The sequence below is a fragment of the Anser anser genome, assembly GCF_964211835.1.
Source record: "Anser anser genome assembly, chromosome: 2".
Taxonomy (NCBI): domain Eukaryota; kingdom Metazoa; phylum Chordata; class Aves; order Anseriformes; family Anatidae; genus Anser; species Anser anser.
This window is the reverse complement of record NC_139721.1, coordinates 62906010-62923175: the sequence shown is the minus strand read 5'-3', so window position 1 is coordinate 62923175 and position 17166 is coordinate 62906010. Positions and strand designations below refer to the sequence as shown.

The 17166-nt window shown below is 41.9% G+C and overlaps 1 protein-coding gene and 1 long non-coding RNA gene across 4 annotated transcripts in view; both read left to right on the top strand.

Annotated features, from left to right (window-relative positions):
- Positions 1 to 17166, top strand: part of MBP (myelin basic protein) — a 115362-nt gene that overhangs the window by 77913 nt on the left and 20283 nt on the right. The window lies entirely within an intron of this gene.
- Positions 1 to 17166, top strand: part of LOC310894584 — a 40353-nt gene extending 23187 nt beyond the window's left edge. Inside the window, exon 2 of the long non-coding RNA XR_014580022.1 lies at positions 1 to 17166. This exon is cut by the window's left edge and continues 18747 nt beyond it. This is a non-coding gene — a long non-coding RNA (uncharacterized lncRNA).

Genomic DNA, 17166 nt, shown 5'->3' with positions numbered 1-17166 from the left:
GATGCTAAAATATTAAGAGAAGACACCTAAAGCACTGTTCCTACAGATGGTTAGCTCAGAGGCAGAAATGAACTTCTGTTTTATGTCTAGATTTACTTTAACACCTCTGGGATTTCCTAATAATTTCCTAGATCTCCTCTGACTAAGAGCATACTGTATCCAAGGACACTAGCTAAAATCCAACCGAAATACTATGTATGTGTGTCTTTAGTTAAGAGATGAGTTGTGTAAATTATGGTCACTTTTTTTTTATTGAGGTTGACATTCCCTCAATGCCACGGATATGCTACTGGGGCCCTTTACCTTGTGCTTTTGTCAGCTAAGAATCTAAAGTTTCTTATGGGATTCAGTTTTTTTCCTGATGTTTGATTTCTTTCTTTTATTATTGCATTGATTTAAGCAAACTGTTTCCCTATGAATATGTTTAGTGATTCCATCAGGAATTCTGTTTTCATATGACAGATTTTTCTTGCTGAATTGATGGGGATGGTAATTGACACTACCATCGTTGCTTTTTACTTCTATTACTGTTTTGCTCCATATTAAATATGCCTCAATTTATTGTAATATGTATATATAATATATAAACCGAGGCTGTTCTCTGGGCATTCATTGCTATAGTGCGCAATGGGGTGCAGAAGAATAGGACTAAGACCTTAAATGTTACTTTCAAAGATGAAAAAATGTGCAAACTTGACAATTGGAAACTTTTAGAACTTGTTGGAAGTTGGAGAGGTTTAGTTGTCAGAGCTTCTTCAAAAAGTATCTAGCATTCAGACCTTGAAATAAGCAGCAATTACCAGGGAAGAGTAAGAGGGCTAGAGAAGTTTAGTTTTTCTGTTCTCAGAACGTGGATATAAAAAGGTATAAAAGTACGCTGTCCTTACTAATAGACTTTACAGTGTAAGATTCAGTCATGCACTAGATTTACAAATGATTCCAACAAAGGAGAATAGCTGAGCTGCACTTAAGGGTTTTAAAGTAATGAAAGCTGACCACCTACATGTAAGTTCATCTCCTGCTTTTCCTTTGATATTCTAGGAGAAGAATATTGAGGAGTTAGTGCCTATGCTGTGTGCTGGAAATTAAATCTGTGGAAAGAACCTGCAGTAGGCCTGTGCACCACACTTTGGTCCGCTTCAGGCATGTGGTGGGACTGGAACTTGACTATGTTGTTTTCTGCTGGCAGAGGGAAACCACGTTAGCACCAGGCTAAGCTTCAGCTCATTGTCAGCAGCTTTTCAGATTGAGTTGCTCTCAACCTAGAAAACCCCCTGTAAATACACCTTCTAGAAATCTGAGATTTCATGCTGTGCAGATGGTACCAGCCTACTTTGTAAACCTGTGCTTTAATTTTTGTCCCTTCCATCAGCCAATGCAGAAACATTGTGTTTTCCTTTCATGGAAAGGTTTGTTGTAAAATGAAATGGGAAGAAACCTATTTTTAATTGAGACATGGAGAAGGCATCACTGTATGATCACCCTGATAGCGCAGCCACTTAAGTTCCTCTGAAAAGGATGAGAAATGAGCTGTTTCTTCTTTCAGTGCCTATGCAGTATTTGTGTTTTGAAAACAGGAACCCCTGGAATTTAGACATTTTGTCTGGGAGTATCTAAGATATGCATGGTTTTTAAGCATTTAACGATGCAGGTTAGGAGAGATAGCATTTTAATCTTTTGACTCTCAAACTTAATTTAAAAGTGAGCATGTATCATCTGCCTGTACTAGCTGTCAACAGCCCTGACTGGTACTGAGCAGGTAGGCTTTGCAACCAGGAGAGGTTTCAGAGCTGAATTGCTGTGCAGAGATAATTTAGAATTTGATCCAGAAGAAGCCTGCTGAAGCCTCCAGCAGTATGGTGAGGGATCGTGGAGCAGGATGGGCTGCACGGCAGAGTGGTTTGACTGCAGCGTTGGCACAGGAGCTTGGTGAAGAGGAGGTGAGAGGAGGGACTGGCAACTGTGGGGGGGACAAAAATGGAGAGGGCTCTTGGTGTGGGAGAGCAGCAGGATGCTGCGACAGCTTGGAAGTGCAAACACTGTTCTTTCCTTCAAGGTAGGGAGACTTGCATCCAGACACCAAATGCTGTAGATTCTGAAGTTTGCCACTGAGTCCAGTCTTTCCACGTGACCTCTTGCCATGTGTTTCTTTATTCCCTGCCCATTGCTGACAGTTGATTGCAGGATAGGCAGACAAGATGATTTCTATCCATCTCTAAAGGTTTGAATTTGTCTTTCTCTTTAACCTTCTAGTCATCAAAAGAAGTACTCATCTCTTTCCTTCTGATATCTTTCAAACATCTGTCTGAGTTCTTTGCCAATATTTTAGATTTTTTTTGTGGAATAATTTGTGCGCTGTAAGACCCTGTGCCAATTCCATCCGTGCAGACTATTTTAGTCCTTTGTATTCATTGCCACATTTGCTGGAACTTCCTTCTTGGTTTCAAGTATTCTTTATTCTAGTTCTAGGACTGCACTTGAGGCTATTATGAAGAAGACATTGCTTGCTGTAAACCCTATAATAAATTCTGGAGATAAGATTCCCTTCTAGTGTCTTTTTTCTGCCAGACAAGCAGACATTTTAATCAAATCTCATATAAACTCCTCAGGCCTATATTAGAGCTTCCTTCTGAAAAATATTTCTTTGGATACCAAATTTTATTACTGAGGATATCTTAAATTTTTATAATAATTTAAAAATTCTGAGAAGGCTCCGAACGGTTTATCATTGCTTTATGATCCAAAGTACCTCTAAAACTTTTTTTAAAGTTGTGTACATTATAAAAAAGTGAAGGCCTTGAAACCTTTTTTTGCTAATATTTTAACAAGCTACCCACTCTTTATTGCATGTCTTGCAATATTTTCATACCCTCTACTCATTCTGCCACAGCAATTACATGGCTCTGTTCCTAGGTCTGCGCTGACGTACTCCATTATGCAGCCTCCAAACAAAGCTGTTTTGACAAGCAAGGCAGGGCATGGTGACAAAAATCCTGTTCTCCTCCCGTCACAGCAGGCAGCAGGATGCAAGGTCCCTGGGAGCTGTGTTCCTTGTGCCAGGGGCTGCAGAGGGATTTTAAATCAGCCCCAAACAGCCTTGGGATTCTGTGCCCCGGGAGCATCCTCACCATAAATGTGCTCAGGTGTGGGGATCTCTGCATGTGGCTTTGAATATGGCGTGGGGAATTTGTCCTCTGAGTAACCTGGCTTTTGGGTTTATGTTCAGAGTTAAGAGTGATTGTTTCAACAGTGAACCTCTAGAATCCCCTTCATGGGAGGAAATGTTGTCAAGCAGCCAAGTCCTAAAATCTGAAATGCTGAACGTCCCCGAAGTGACACATTTGCAAAGAATTTACTGTATTTTTTTAATTAGCAATTAGCTGCTAAGCTTTTAGGCAGAATTATGTTTTTTCCCACTCTAGCAGTACCTGAGACTTGGCAATGCTGGTGATAAAATGTTTTAAATATTTATTCAAAGAGTTTGGCCTGACGTGACTCTCTATTGTATTTGCAAGAATAATGATGCAGTCAAAATCTATAGAGCTGAAGATGGCTGAGTAGATATATGTAATGGGGGACTTATTTCAATGTTTCATTTATATCCCTTCAGAATTGGTATTTAATGCTTAGAAGTGAGTGGGATACCAGAGATTTTATTGTTTTAGCTTGACATTGTTTCAGTTTTGAGTCCTGCAGATGCCAAACCACTGGTTTGATCTCCAGGGGATGTAGAAGGTACCTTTACAAAAATAAAGGTATTTTTCTTCCTTACAGTCTTCACTGCATAATACAGTATGATGGTTTACACTTCAGTAACTCCCCAACTGCTGTTTCCATCTCACACTTGCCTGAAATCATCAGACAGATACCCGAAAAGCAGAGGAGAGCAGCAGGCTGTGGAGGAGAGCAGTGTTTCCTTGCTGATAGAGCTGGCCAGAGAAATAAGGGAAAGCAGCGCTGCTGTTGTGAGCAGGGATGTGGGGGATTAGGGATGTGCTGAGTTTTATACAGATTGATTATCCAGAGCTGGGGATGTTGCTCTTTCTTGCCCAGGCCTGAGGACTGAAGAGATGCTTGTTTGCTGTTGTAGAAGAGTGTGGCTGAGGAAATGGGTGTCTGAAGGGACTCGTCCCGGTCTGTCCTGCCAAGGATGGCTGCTTCTCTGCTAACAGACTAGTGAAAGAAAGGCTGGGAGATAAGGAAAGTTGGGGAAGCTCAGACGAGTACATTTTCTTTGAGTTTAGAAGATGAGGGAACCCTTTGATTTGCCAAAATGTGATAAAGGTATTTCTGGGAAGCCTGAGGTGGAGCAAAAATGTAGAGTCGGCCTGTCCAGAGAAGAGGCCTCTCAGCTCCTGCCTGATGCAGGAACTTGTTTCCTGGGTTTGTGCCGAGCCTGCTGCCAGCTCTGCCGTCTCCCTCACCACCTTCAAAGCCCTCTCCAGCAGTCAGTGACTCAGGCTGGTGGTTCTCCTCCATGAGGGAAACCAAGATGCCCCCAGGAAAGGAGGTCTGTCTGCTTGGTGCCATACGAGGCTTGAGACCAGGTGCTGGGGAGAACAAAAGCAGCCTGGCCGCTCTGGCAGTGACTGGTCCTGTACACCATGGGCACTTGCTGGGCCAAAGCCCTTGACCAGGGGTCTGGGGCTCTTTCTATGGACAGGCCTTCCAGATAATGCCACCAAAGGTGAATTTATGATTACTGGTAAGGGTCTAGAGTCAGCATGTCGAAGGCTGCTGCCATCACCAGCACCGCTTTCAGTATCCCAGCTGCACAAGGAGCTTTTCTTACTGTCCGTGTCAAAGGCAGAGCTGGAGCTGCAGATGGACAGCCACACGCTGTTTGTTCCCATATCAGACAGGAGTTGTCTGTCATTGCCAGCGTCTTGTAGAATGATGAAAGCGTCTAGGCTGGAAAAGACCTTCAAGGTCATCAAGTCCAACCATCTTGAAGTGGAGGTGCACCTCATGACCCGGTTCTCTGTTTCCCAAAGTGTACAGAGGTGCTCATGTCTTGTACCTCATGGAAGCAGCTGGTGTGATGTGGGTCTCCTCTCCACAGAGGGCTGAGCTTCTTCCCCTGTCATCATCGTGGGCAGAGCAGGAGATGTGGGTCATGGCCTGGGTCTCTGCCTTCCCATCTTCTTGCATCTCCTACATCTTGGACACAGCTGGAAGTACAGCTCTTGATCTGAATCCTCACAGGGTAGAGAGCTGCCACCCACACAGCCTGGGAAGGGCTTTGATCTCACTGAGATCTCACAGGGACAAGGTGGGATAGCTCACCCACCATGGCTGAACACAGGCTTTTCAGAAAGAACGGGGGGGACGGCAAGGAAGGGCAGTTGCACTGCGTGTGAGAGCAGTGGGGATGCACAGAGCTCTGCCTTGGGCTGGGGGTGAGCCAGTTAAGAGCTTGTTATCCTTGATGATAAGCTTAATGTTTTGCAATAGTGTTGTAAGTAGGAAGAATAAAGATAAGTTTAAAGAAAATAAATTGTAGAGTAATCCATTAGTCTCTGGGATATGACAAGCTCTGTGACCAAATTTCAAGCAAACTCCTGCTGGCTTTTGCTTCTCTGTCCTTTCACCACATACGTAAGGTGAAAATTAATTCCAAAGTGAAGATAATGTCAGACTATGACAGTGTCTGACAGTTGTGGAATTGTTCTGCCCATAGAGAACTGCAGTTCAGACAGCCTTGAACATCTCTATAGCCCCTTTTCAGCTTTTAGAAGGTGTTCAGTATTTTTTCAAGTCCTGTAGAGAAAATGTAAAAGGGTCTATAGGTTCATTTGTGCCCCAACATTTCAAATATTTTTAGAAATATTAGCAAATTACACGCTTCAGGGTCTGAATATCATTTATGGCACTCTGGTGGATCTTCTAAAATTTTTTCTTCTAAAAATTACCAAAGTAATTCCCCTCACTGCAGATTTTATAACGATGGTGACTCTCTGAGTTCAAGTGGGCTTTCTAGTGAAAGCTTCAGTTCAAATACATTCATAGTGAAAAGAGAGAAATCTAGATATAACGTCGTATACCAAAAGCATGCATGAGCATTTCAAGCATGTTGACTACAGCATCCTGCAGATAATTCACAGTAACAAAATAGATAACTTGTACTGATCTCTCTAGGGATGAGCAGTCACATTACTGTAATCTGTTTTTTCTTTGGGTCTGCTCTGTAAAACCCTATCTTGGAATTCAAAGTTTGAAGTGGTATCGCAAAACCATGAAATCAATACTGTGGCTTTTGGGGAGTTACGAGCATTCATATTCTTTTACATATGCAGTAGTTCACATTATAGTCACTACTGTGAAGTGTTTCGGGGTTAGGTCTAGGTAGTTATTGCCAGGAAAACTTAACACACATCAACAGTTTTACTCTGCAGGACTGAAAAGCAGTTTATCCAAGGAAGGCTTTGTAGTCTTGTGCTGTAAGTAATTTTTCTGTGATCACAATCATTGTTTCTTAAAGTTAGCATACTTATAACTGTATTTTATATAACTTACTTATAACTTATATACTTTATATACTTATAACTGTATTTTAAATAACTTATAACAGTATTTTATTCTGCAATGTATTCTACCTAAGTATAAACTATGACATGTACACTTAACCCCTGGTCAAGAAAAAAACAGTAATGTCGCCAGGTACAGTTTTGGAGGAGCTAGCTATGTGATGATTTTTAACAGCCTGTATTCTACAGCTGGTTTGAACCAGCTGGTTCAGTCACTGCCCTTAGCTTACTCATTTCACCAACAGTTCTGCTGATTTTAAGGCCCTGCTTCCCTATGGAATTATGAAAGAAAACTAAATCAACTACCGTATATTCAGTTGCACTGACGGGAATAGGTTATTTCTCAGAAAAATGTGGCTCGTGCAAAATACAATAGATAACGTGAGTTATTGCGAAATCTGATTTAAGTGCTAGTACTTTTGTTGTGCTATTACTTCTGTGGGGGTGATATGTACAGGTTTTGCAACCTAACAATTAGTTAGGCTCAATGTGACTGTAGCAGAGAAGAAAAATTATCAAGCAATCCTTTGTTTATTACTGGTCAGTTGTACAATTCGTAAGGATGACAAATGCTGATGGATCAAACAGGTGATTTCATTTCTCCTCTTTAAGAACACAACATTGTTCTTTACAAATGATGCCCCAGCTCATTTTACTGTGGGAGGATCCGTTGTGAGACACTTAAGATTAAACCAAACCTATATGTTCTAGTAACAACAAAGGAACATTTTTCTTTGAAACTGGTGGGTGGATAAAATTCTTTTAAGTTTTTTTGTATAACAAAAAAAACAACTCCAACAACAAACCTCTGCGGCTTGTATGGAGAATTGCCACATGCTTCTCATAGATTCCAAATTTCTGCCATAGCAAGTCCCACTGGTTTCAACCACAGGCTTTTTTGTTTTCTGTATTCTCCTTTGTAACCCTCAGCAAATGGAGGCAATGCCTGAATCTCTGGAAAACAAGAGCAAGAGGCTGCAAGCCAGGCCTACACTGCTGCATTCCTCTACAATGGTAGGCCACCGTGTGGGCTTCACTTCGTCTCTTCATTGTAAGCCAGTGGCAGGGATAACCAATGACCAGCTGCATGAAAACACGCAGAGTGCAAGGTAGCTAGTGCAATCGAGTGGGTTGGTTTTAATTGCAACCTTGACATCAAAAATAACTTTTCCATGGGGAATATTTTTAATATTTTTGAACGCCTCTTTTTACTTTACTTTTATTTTACTGTGCTCGTAAGCATAAATCACCTTTGAGCACCCAGGAGGCAAGTAACAAAGTCCAGAACAGTTTTCTTCTTGTTACAGTTGGTACCATGTACTCCCAAATCATTAGATTTCTTTACCTAACTGCACTGACATGTAAAGGCAGAAGATGGATAGAAAACCTTTCTGCAAGACTTTAGCAGTTGAGAGTAGCTGGTAATTCCGTACAAAGATGCATCACCTCACTGCAGAAATATATATATCCTGTAGTATAAATAAAACACAACTAGAACAGGGGAAGAGGAGGAAATGAAGCTCAGTGCAGCTACAAAGAAACATGTAACATCCTCCCTGCCCCCTGCTAATTTCTTGCATGTTGAATCTGGTGGTAGTGTGTGACTTCTAGAGTAAGTTTAAGAAAAAAAAGGTTTGTCGCACCTCTGGTTTCTGATACCTTCAGCATCATCTGTAATGGAAGAAGACGCTTAGTTCCTATGCAATTACTGCTGCTGTTCCTATGGTTTGAAAAACATTGTGGGCTGTCTTTCTGTGATCTCTTTCCTTTGACATGGCCATAATGAACGAGGCTATTTCAGCTGCTGTCACAGCTCATTTTGCTGCTTTAATTGAGCATCTGTGTGAAGGGCTAAATTTCTTCAGTAAAAAAGAGGATACTTGAAGACAACACAGAGTAAACAGGTTCGGGGATGACATGACATTGTTTTTCTTCCATCAAGCGTAAAAGCTGGCTCCCAGAGAGCAGCCCCTCACAGTGGGTAACAGGACGTTAACGCATTTCAGCCCACAGTAACCACATGTGCTTCCTGTTAACATCCAGCCTTTGGGCACTGACTACAGCACTGAGCTATTGCTGCACAGACTGCAAGTGTTTTCACATCTCTGACATGCAGACGCTAGGAGTTACATGTCCCTTGGTGAAAAGCCTCGTGATAAGCAAGAGTTTTGCAGAGAGAGGACCTCTGGTGATGGTATATCCAAAATCTGATTGACTCAGTTTTACACAGGGATACCATAAAACTTAGTTGTCTTTGGCGGAATAATTATGCTGAACCCAACTGTAATGAATGTACTGTGTACTTTAATTTTTGTTTCATAGAACCAATCTTCTCAAATCATTAAATTACAGCCAGGGGTGTAAAAATTGTGTGCTGTTTGCTAATTCACAACGTAAGACTTCAGCATTTTCGTTAGTGTCACCGTTCCAGCTACGTGTCACATTCTTGCATGTTTTCATCTGCTCATTGCTTGTGTTTGGGTTTTACCACATAAGCTGAAAAGATCACTGTAATTACCCTACCAAACAGAATACCACAGCAACACCAGCACCCCACCTGCTTACTACAGGGGTCTATTCTATTTCATGTTTATCATCTAGTTTTTAGGCATTGGGTCCCTGAACTGAAAGAGGCAAATTTAGAAAAGCAGGTAAGACTCGTGATATTTGCTGTTAAATAACATAATTCACTAGTTGTGTTGCTTGTAATCTTATAGTGTGCCTCCACGTAAGCGTGACATTGAAACAGTTGCCACCAACTGAAAAGTGTCTTTACTTTAAGCAGATTCTATGGAACCCCTACAAGCTGCTGCTGCTTGCATAAAGAGTGCAGTGACTGGGCCCAGTACTTAAAATCCAAAAGTCCTTTCTTGTCCTGCAAGCAGCAAAATGTCAGATCTGGAAATCGGTATTAGAGGACCAGAAGCAGCAAAATGAGATCCAGCTGCATGCAAGCCAAGGTCTGTTCCTACAGGATATTGAAGGCTTTTGTTTTCCCCTCTTAGTGAGTCTCACATTTCTGAAAGAACTGACACAAAATCGGGCATTTACTGTTTACACAGAGATGTGTGCAGGTAACCCTTTTTCTCTTACCAGTAACCTTTGGGATAAATTACTTCACAGATAGTTTTTTTATTATTATTTTATTTTTATTTTTTTCCAACTCTGGTTTGTGAGCTCTGGGAACTACATTTCATGTAGCTGAGGGAAGTCCTGAAAATGGTGCATCTCGGGATCGCAGTCAGACCTACTCTCCCTTGAGCACTGAAGGAACTAAGAAGCTGGCAGGTCAGCATGGGTGGAAGGTTTGTTTTTCTCAGTGTCAAAAGAAGAACAGCACTGGTGTTACAGACACCTTTGGCAGCCAGCAAGTGTCCCCTGGGGAAGCAGATTGTGAGGCATTTCAAGGGAGACTTTACTGGTCGCCTTACCTAGTGCAACACCTGGCTGTGAATTATGTCACAAATGTTTATCAAACGTCGGAGTTTTTTTCAGCAGCTCTGGAATACATTTTAAGTTAGTATCAGAAATTAAGTAAGGGGATTTGTACTTAGGTTTTTCATAGTGCAGTAATTAATATCTGAAAGAATTGCTGAATAATACTCTGCTATGCAAACTGAATTTTTCTCCCACAGCATGGCTTTCTACTACAAAGTACACCAAAAGTAGAGAGAACCCCTCCTGACTGAATGTGGTATTTCTTTCCTTCAAAGTCTGAGCATAAATAGTGTTGGCATGCTGTCATCCCATTCTCCTGCTGAGCCTGGAAAGACAGGTATTTCTGTAATCAGATGTGACCTGGCACTGTCCTTCTCCCCATCAAAACCTTTGTGTTGTCACGCAAGCTCTGCTGCAAGGACAAGCTCTGTTTCTGCACCAACCATTCTTCAGAGAGAGAGGGCCAGGGCGCACTTGGAGCAGTGAGGTGTTTGAGCAGTCAGCAGCTATGCCAAGACAGATATTAACGATGGTGTAGCAATTAATAGATCATATGTGATCTATCCGTTTTTAGGCTGGCAGTAGCCCTAGGATGGCATAATGCTGCCTGCACGGGTTGGCTGAGAACTGCTATTCCCTAAGTCAGCAGGGGTTCATGGAAAGCAGCATCTATCAGGCTCCTCACCTTTTCTAGGTGAAAACTTAAGAGTGAGTATTTCATTCTTCTGGCCACAGCAATGCAAGCTAGACATCAGCTCTAATAATGTGTCATGTCTTTACCAACAGCAGTAAAATCCTCTTCTGCATGCTTAGCCAATGATCTTTAATCCCATGCTACGTGTTGGGTTAATAGTCTTTTATTTAGTTCAATAGAATTAAATTAAACTTGGTCTTGAACATAGTTCAATAGGAGTGTAAATGAGACTCTGCAAGTAACATAGGTAGTTAAGAGCCTATGCTGGGCCAGATGTGTGTGGGTTTTTTTTTTTGTTGTTTTGTATTTTCTGCCCACTTCTTACTCTATTTTGAGTACTAAGGTTTTCTTGGTGTTATTTTTTTTGTTTTGTTTTTGTTTTTTTTTGGCTGGTTGGTTTTGTTTTGTTTTGTTTGTTGTTTGAGGAAAATTGTGCCACTTTATACCCATTATTCACTGTTTCGTCAGAGTAGAATAGACATTTACTGGGCTAATCAATGGAATGGAAACCCTTTTATGCTTGTCTGGTAAGAGCCTTATATGCTCTGTAATGTCTAATGTGTGCAGTGAGGGAAGAGAGTCAAAGGACTGCATGTTATGCTTAGCAGATGGTTTGTCATTTTTGTGGGAGGAAAGTCCAAAGGACTAACATTTGACAAACTCATTGGAAAAGCTAAGTTTCCTCTGCAAATACTCATCCTGTGCTATGAAGTTACATTGAAGCTATAGAAAATTTTGGGCGGAATTTTTTCCTAGAAGTGATAAGTTTTGTCAAGGAGGGAGGGAAGAGAGTGAGCTGTAATGGAAGTGGTCTCTTGGCTCACTACAACAGGAGTATTGAACTCATGTGGATTTGTATTATGAGACACACGTTTCTCTGCACTTGTTCTGCTAGGGAAATGGGAAAAATAGTTGTGTAAAGGCTAAATGCACCAGCAGATTGGCTTTGGTTGTGTTCAGAGCTAGGACCAACTATTTTCCATACCATTATACTGCATGCAACATATTCCAGACAGAAGTGTTTGGTCAGTGTTGACTTCCAACAATTTGACAAGCATCAGACAAACCTGGTAATTAGATCTGTGAAGTAAAATGTCTGATGGCATATTGCCTTCTAACCACATCAGTGAAGTTAGGCTGAGAGCCATTTTTTGTCTGCTGTATCTTAGCACACATAATGAGAAATCAAACTTTGCAGTTCAGATTGAGTAATGCAAACTTAATTCTTTTTTCCCACACGCTAAATACTGATTTATTGGAGCCTAAATGCTGTAGATGCGCCATTCTGCTGTGAGTTGCACTGCAGTCAAAGTACAAAACAGGAGCTAGACTGTACCTTTCAGTGGTACTCGAGGGAGCAAGTGCAACCTCCTCAAGAATTTTGATCAGAAAACTCCTCTATTTTCTTCAGCCACTTAGGAAATGACCAAGAGATCTGTAACCTTGTTTGCTGAACCGTACTCTGCACCAGTTTATTGGTTTGTACCCCTTCTGTCATCCTCTTTTCTCCATTTCTTTTAGTTTGATCAGTAGGTGCTCCTACTGCACACCAAGTGGTGCAGTGCTCCTCAGCACCACCTCCAGTGGCAGAGGAGCCAGAACCGGCCTTGGTATTTCTGGCAGATGACCTGCACTGGTCCACAGGTTAAGTAGTTTTTCCACACTTGCCTTTGCTACTTGATGCTGCTGAGCACCAGATAGTTGAATCCTGTTTCAGAAGAAATCAAGTCTTGAATTGGCCTGACCTTTATTTGACCCTGGCTTTCATAGCATATCACTGTGTCTAAATATTAGAACTGAACTGCCTAAAAAACAAAAGACAAATGTTGAACAGCACTATGATCTCAATGCAGAGTTGGAACCCAGACATCCTCAGCTGCAGTTCCTGCATAGTGATGCTGGACCTGCTTTTTCTGTCCTTTCCATTCTTTCAAATGTCTCAATATTACCCCTAGGGTTACTGAAAGCCACATATTCCAGAAGAGACATTTTTCAGCCTCTCCAAGTAATGCGAGGCAAACTATTACCCGTACACTGCACATATGCCTTACTACTACTTCAGTTTACTAAACGTCTTGAAATCTTAGTCATTATGAAGCTGAGTAATTTTTAGGTGTAACTTTCAACTGTTCAAGTGACTAAATACAGGTAAGTCAGTATAAAATTCCACATTTTGATATTTTATCATCAGCATTTCAGTAAACATACTGAAATATAGTTAGAATTAACTGTTCTGCATTGTGTTTAACTACCTAGTTGGCTTATCATAGAAGAGAGAGGAGAAATATGCTTTGTATTTTGTATGCTGAAGAGCACCACTTCATAAATATACATGACTTACACAAAAAGAAAAGTTGATTCAAATGGTCCCTGAAGTTAAGTGAGATTGTTTTCATCTTTGTACCTGGAGAAAAAGAGGGAAACAAGAAGGAAATTAATAATCGGTAACAGCAATCTGTAGTTATTGTAAAATGTAGTAAGTATTCGGTGTTGTGACTTTGATTACCTACTTCTGGTGTTCGTAAAATCTCCATCTGAGATGGAGATCTCACTTTGTATAAAACAGGTTTTGACAGTAGCTATTCAAACCACAGGGCTGAGAGGTCCCAGCTAATTTGAGGCTTATACGAGGGTGTTGATTCCCAAGAAATGGGATAAACTGCTTCTGCCAAACTGAGCGTTAAGGCACAGTGGTTGTGAAAATAGAGATGTGGCTATGACTCGTATGGGCAGGCAATGGGAGTGAGTTTTAATATTGCTTCTTCGAAAGCACCCCTGGAGTTTTTGTTAATTGTGTTTCACTAAGAGACTGGATTTGTTGGTCCATCTGTGTTCCTTCATTTTGGGAGTCACTGCTTATATGGGGAACAAATGGCTTGGCCACTCTGACCAACACGCCCAGGGAAAGTTGTGCCAGCAGCAGGCTCAAGAGCTGCATTGCTCAAGGGGATGTGGGAAGGTGGCACTGCCTGCAGGAGTGGTCCTCTGCTGCGCCTGAAGCGACAGATCCTTGCTTGCTTTTGGGATGGAGTGAGGAAATGTCTCCCATGACATCCTGATAGCAAAGCTGAGAAAGTGTGGGATAGAGGAGTGGACAGTAAGGTGGGTTGAGAACTGGCCGACTGGCCAAGCTCAGAGGGTGGTGATCGTCGGCGCAGAGTCCGTCTGGAGACCTGTGACTAGCGGCGTTCCCCAGGGGTCGGTGCTGGGTCCGGTCCGATCTTGTTCAACATCTTCATCGACGACCTTGATGAGGGAATAGTGTCTGCCCTCAGCAAGTACGCCGATGACACAAAGCTGGGAGGAGTGGCTGACACGCCAGAAGGCTGTGCTGCCATTCAGTGAGACCTGGACCAGCTGGAGAGATGGGCAGGAAGAAACCAAATGAGGTTTAATAAGAGCAAGCGTAGAGTCCTGCACCTGGGAAGGAACAACCGCACGTATCAGTACAGGCTGGGGGACGACCTGCTGGAGAGGAGCTCTGAGGAGAAGGACCTGGGGGTCCTGGTGGACGACATGTTGGCCATTAGCCAGCAGTGTGCCCTTGTGGCCAGGAGGGCCAATGGGATCCTGGCGTGCATTAAAAGGAGCGTGGCCAGCAGGTCAAGGGAGGTGATCCTCCCCCTCTACTCTGCCCTGGTCAGGCCTCACCTGGAGTTCTGTGTCCAGTTCTGGGCTCCCCGGTACAGAAAAGACAGGGATCTCCTGGAAAGAGTCCAGAGGAGGGCCACAAAGATGGTACGGGGCCTGGAACATCTTCCCTATGGTGGGGAAAGGCTGAGAGACCTGGGTCTGTTCAGCCTGGAGAAAAGAAGACTGAGAGGGGATCTCATCAATGTGCATAAATACCTGAGGTGTGGGAGACAGAGGGATTTGGCCAACCTCTTTTCAGTGGTTTGTGGGGATAGGACAAGGGGTAATGGCCACAAGATAGAGCACAGGAAGTTCTGCACCAACACGAGAAAGAACTTCTTCATAGTGAGGGTGATGGAGCACTGGAACAGGCTGCCCAGGGAGGTTGTGGAGTCGCCTTCTCTGGAGATATTCAAAGCCCATCTGGACGCCTACCTGGGCACCCTGCTCTAAGGGACCTGCTTTGGCAGGGGGGTTGGACCTGATGATCTCTCAAGGTCCCTTCCAACCGCTTCAATTCTGTGATTCTGTGAAATGCGCTTCCCACGCTCTCACTCGTACAGCTTTCAATGACTTTATTCACTTAAGCGCAAATAAAAGAGCATACACTTTAGTAGCCTTCCAGTTATGCCTATGGCAATGCATTCTGCTATATGTACTCTTAAAATTAACCCATTTTACAAGAATTAAAAAATTAAAAAAAATAAAATGCCTGAAGCCCTCTTCTTTCCTGGGCAGCTTTCTCTTGTACAAATGATATGCTGTAGGAAGGGTGCTCTTGTTTATTCTGTCTTAGACAATCTTGTCGAAGCAGGGCTTCATCTTGCTGGAAGAAACAAAGAAAGTATCAGTACCACGTGCACTGCATTTATGATGGGCCTTAATAGAAGTCTAAATATTTGTTACTAAGTGAACCAATAGGCATATGTTTGTGTGTACCATTAGTCCTGGTTATCCTTAAGGTATTATTAAAGGGGTCTGACTCTCCAAATGTACTTGAAGGTTTTGCTTAGTTAGCTCAAATATTAACAGTATCTCTCTGCAATATATTTTTAAATATTAGAAAACACTGAAGTGTGCAAAAAAATCCAGAAGAAAATTTAAATGTATGCTTTCATTACTGAAATAGAACATACAGAAAGATTTATACTTCACAGCTCGCTGCATATGCATTGGGAGAAGCTACTTTTATGGCACAAATGCCCTTTGTTGCTTACCAATACACGTATTCAGGGACACAAAGCACAACTGTTGTAAAAAATATTAGTATGCAGATGCTCTAGTGTTTTGTTAATGCATTTAATTAAATACAATAGCTCTTTTGTTCATTTTTCTTTTTCTGGCCTTGAATGGATTTGTATTATGGTATAGAATCTAGGGTTATAGTTGCTAGTTGAAATGTTTTGCCGTTTCAGAAAGTGTCATATATTGGTGATGTTACTTTCTCTTTCATTTGACTAAGAAAAACAGTTGGGGGTTTTAATAGTTCCTAAGAAACCTGAAATCATCTTTTTCAGGAAAACCAACATCACAAAGGTGCCGCATACTTTCCTCTTCTCCACTGATGAGGTCTTAAGTCACAATTAGCATTGGTTAAATAATTGTATTCCTGAGAAATATTTTCAAAGTTTCCTCTCAAAGTTTCCCCAACCTTTTCTAGGTTGTTTTCGAAGGTGCACAGCAGAATTGCATGATATATTTTTTATATGAAAAGCTGTGTAAAACCACAGCAGACCGATGACAACAAATTGTAGCCTGGTGAGTACCAGGTGTCTGTTTGCAGAAACCAGCATTACTGTCTTGTGCTGTTATCCCTAAATTTATTTCAGAATTAATCTCAGCCTGAGAAGAGGTTTCTTCAGTGCCCTGTGGGTGGGAAAAGCAATTTGAAACGACTGTGTCCAGTCTAAAATTGCTCTGGTGAATTAGTGAAGTATTTGAGCCTTGGCTACATGAAAACATAACAGTATTTGCCAGAATCTATCATGTTCATGGAAACAAAGACCAAATCAAATGGGAATGAGATAATTAGAAGATCCTAAAGGTAGCACATGACTGACTGCAACTTATCTCTGCATTTTCTAGTTCTGTTAACTCCAAAAAACTTGGTCTTTCCAACATGGGGTGAGTGTGTGAGAAGCATTTACTCTGTAGGGTGAAAGGCTGCTTCCCAAGCAGTAACCTCCTACTAATAATAGCTCTGTAAGTTTTGTGTCACTGGTAGAAGGATTAGATGTTAAGGATCGAGTGTGCTGTAACTGATTTTTTTCAGATATTTTAGTGCATGCGTCAGAACGCAACTGTAGAGAAGGCAGCAAACACTTCATTCACTTCTATCACAGAGGTCCGCCTCGGCTCCTTTCTTGGCTAAATGCTCATCAGGTTCTGGTAATTCTTATCATCACTTTTCACACATAATAAATGCAAATTACATCATTTTGCTCCAGGCCTTCAGTCAGCATCAGAGAGCTAGGACATCAGATGTAGAAGGCCAGGCTCACACATGGAGGGAAAACTGTTATGGGAAGCAAAGCAGAAAATTACAGCCAAGTATTCTCCACTTTTCTGAAGTGAGGACAATTTAAATAATAAAGAAACCCTCACGCCTCATTATGCTTTTGATTGTTAATGAAGTTACAGTGAGAAATTCAAAATGGGGACAGACCTGAAGCGTAGAGATGCTCTGACAGCACAGAGGGGGAATGTGCAGTTGAGAAGACACAGCCCTGCACATTGCTTTAACTATTTTTATTTTTTCCTGTTCTGGAGACGAAGAGCAGAGTTTAGAGTTCCAGTCTTCAACAGGAACTACTGGAAATCTGATTGTCCAGACATTGTGCCTGAAAGCCTCATCAACAGTAAACCTTCCACAAA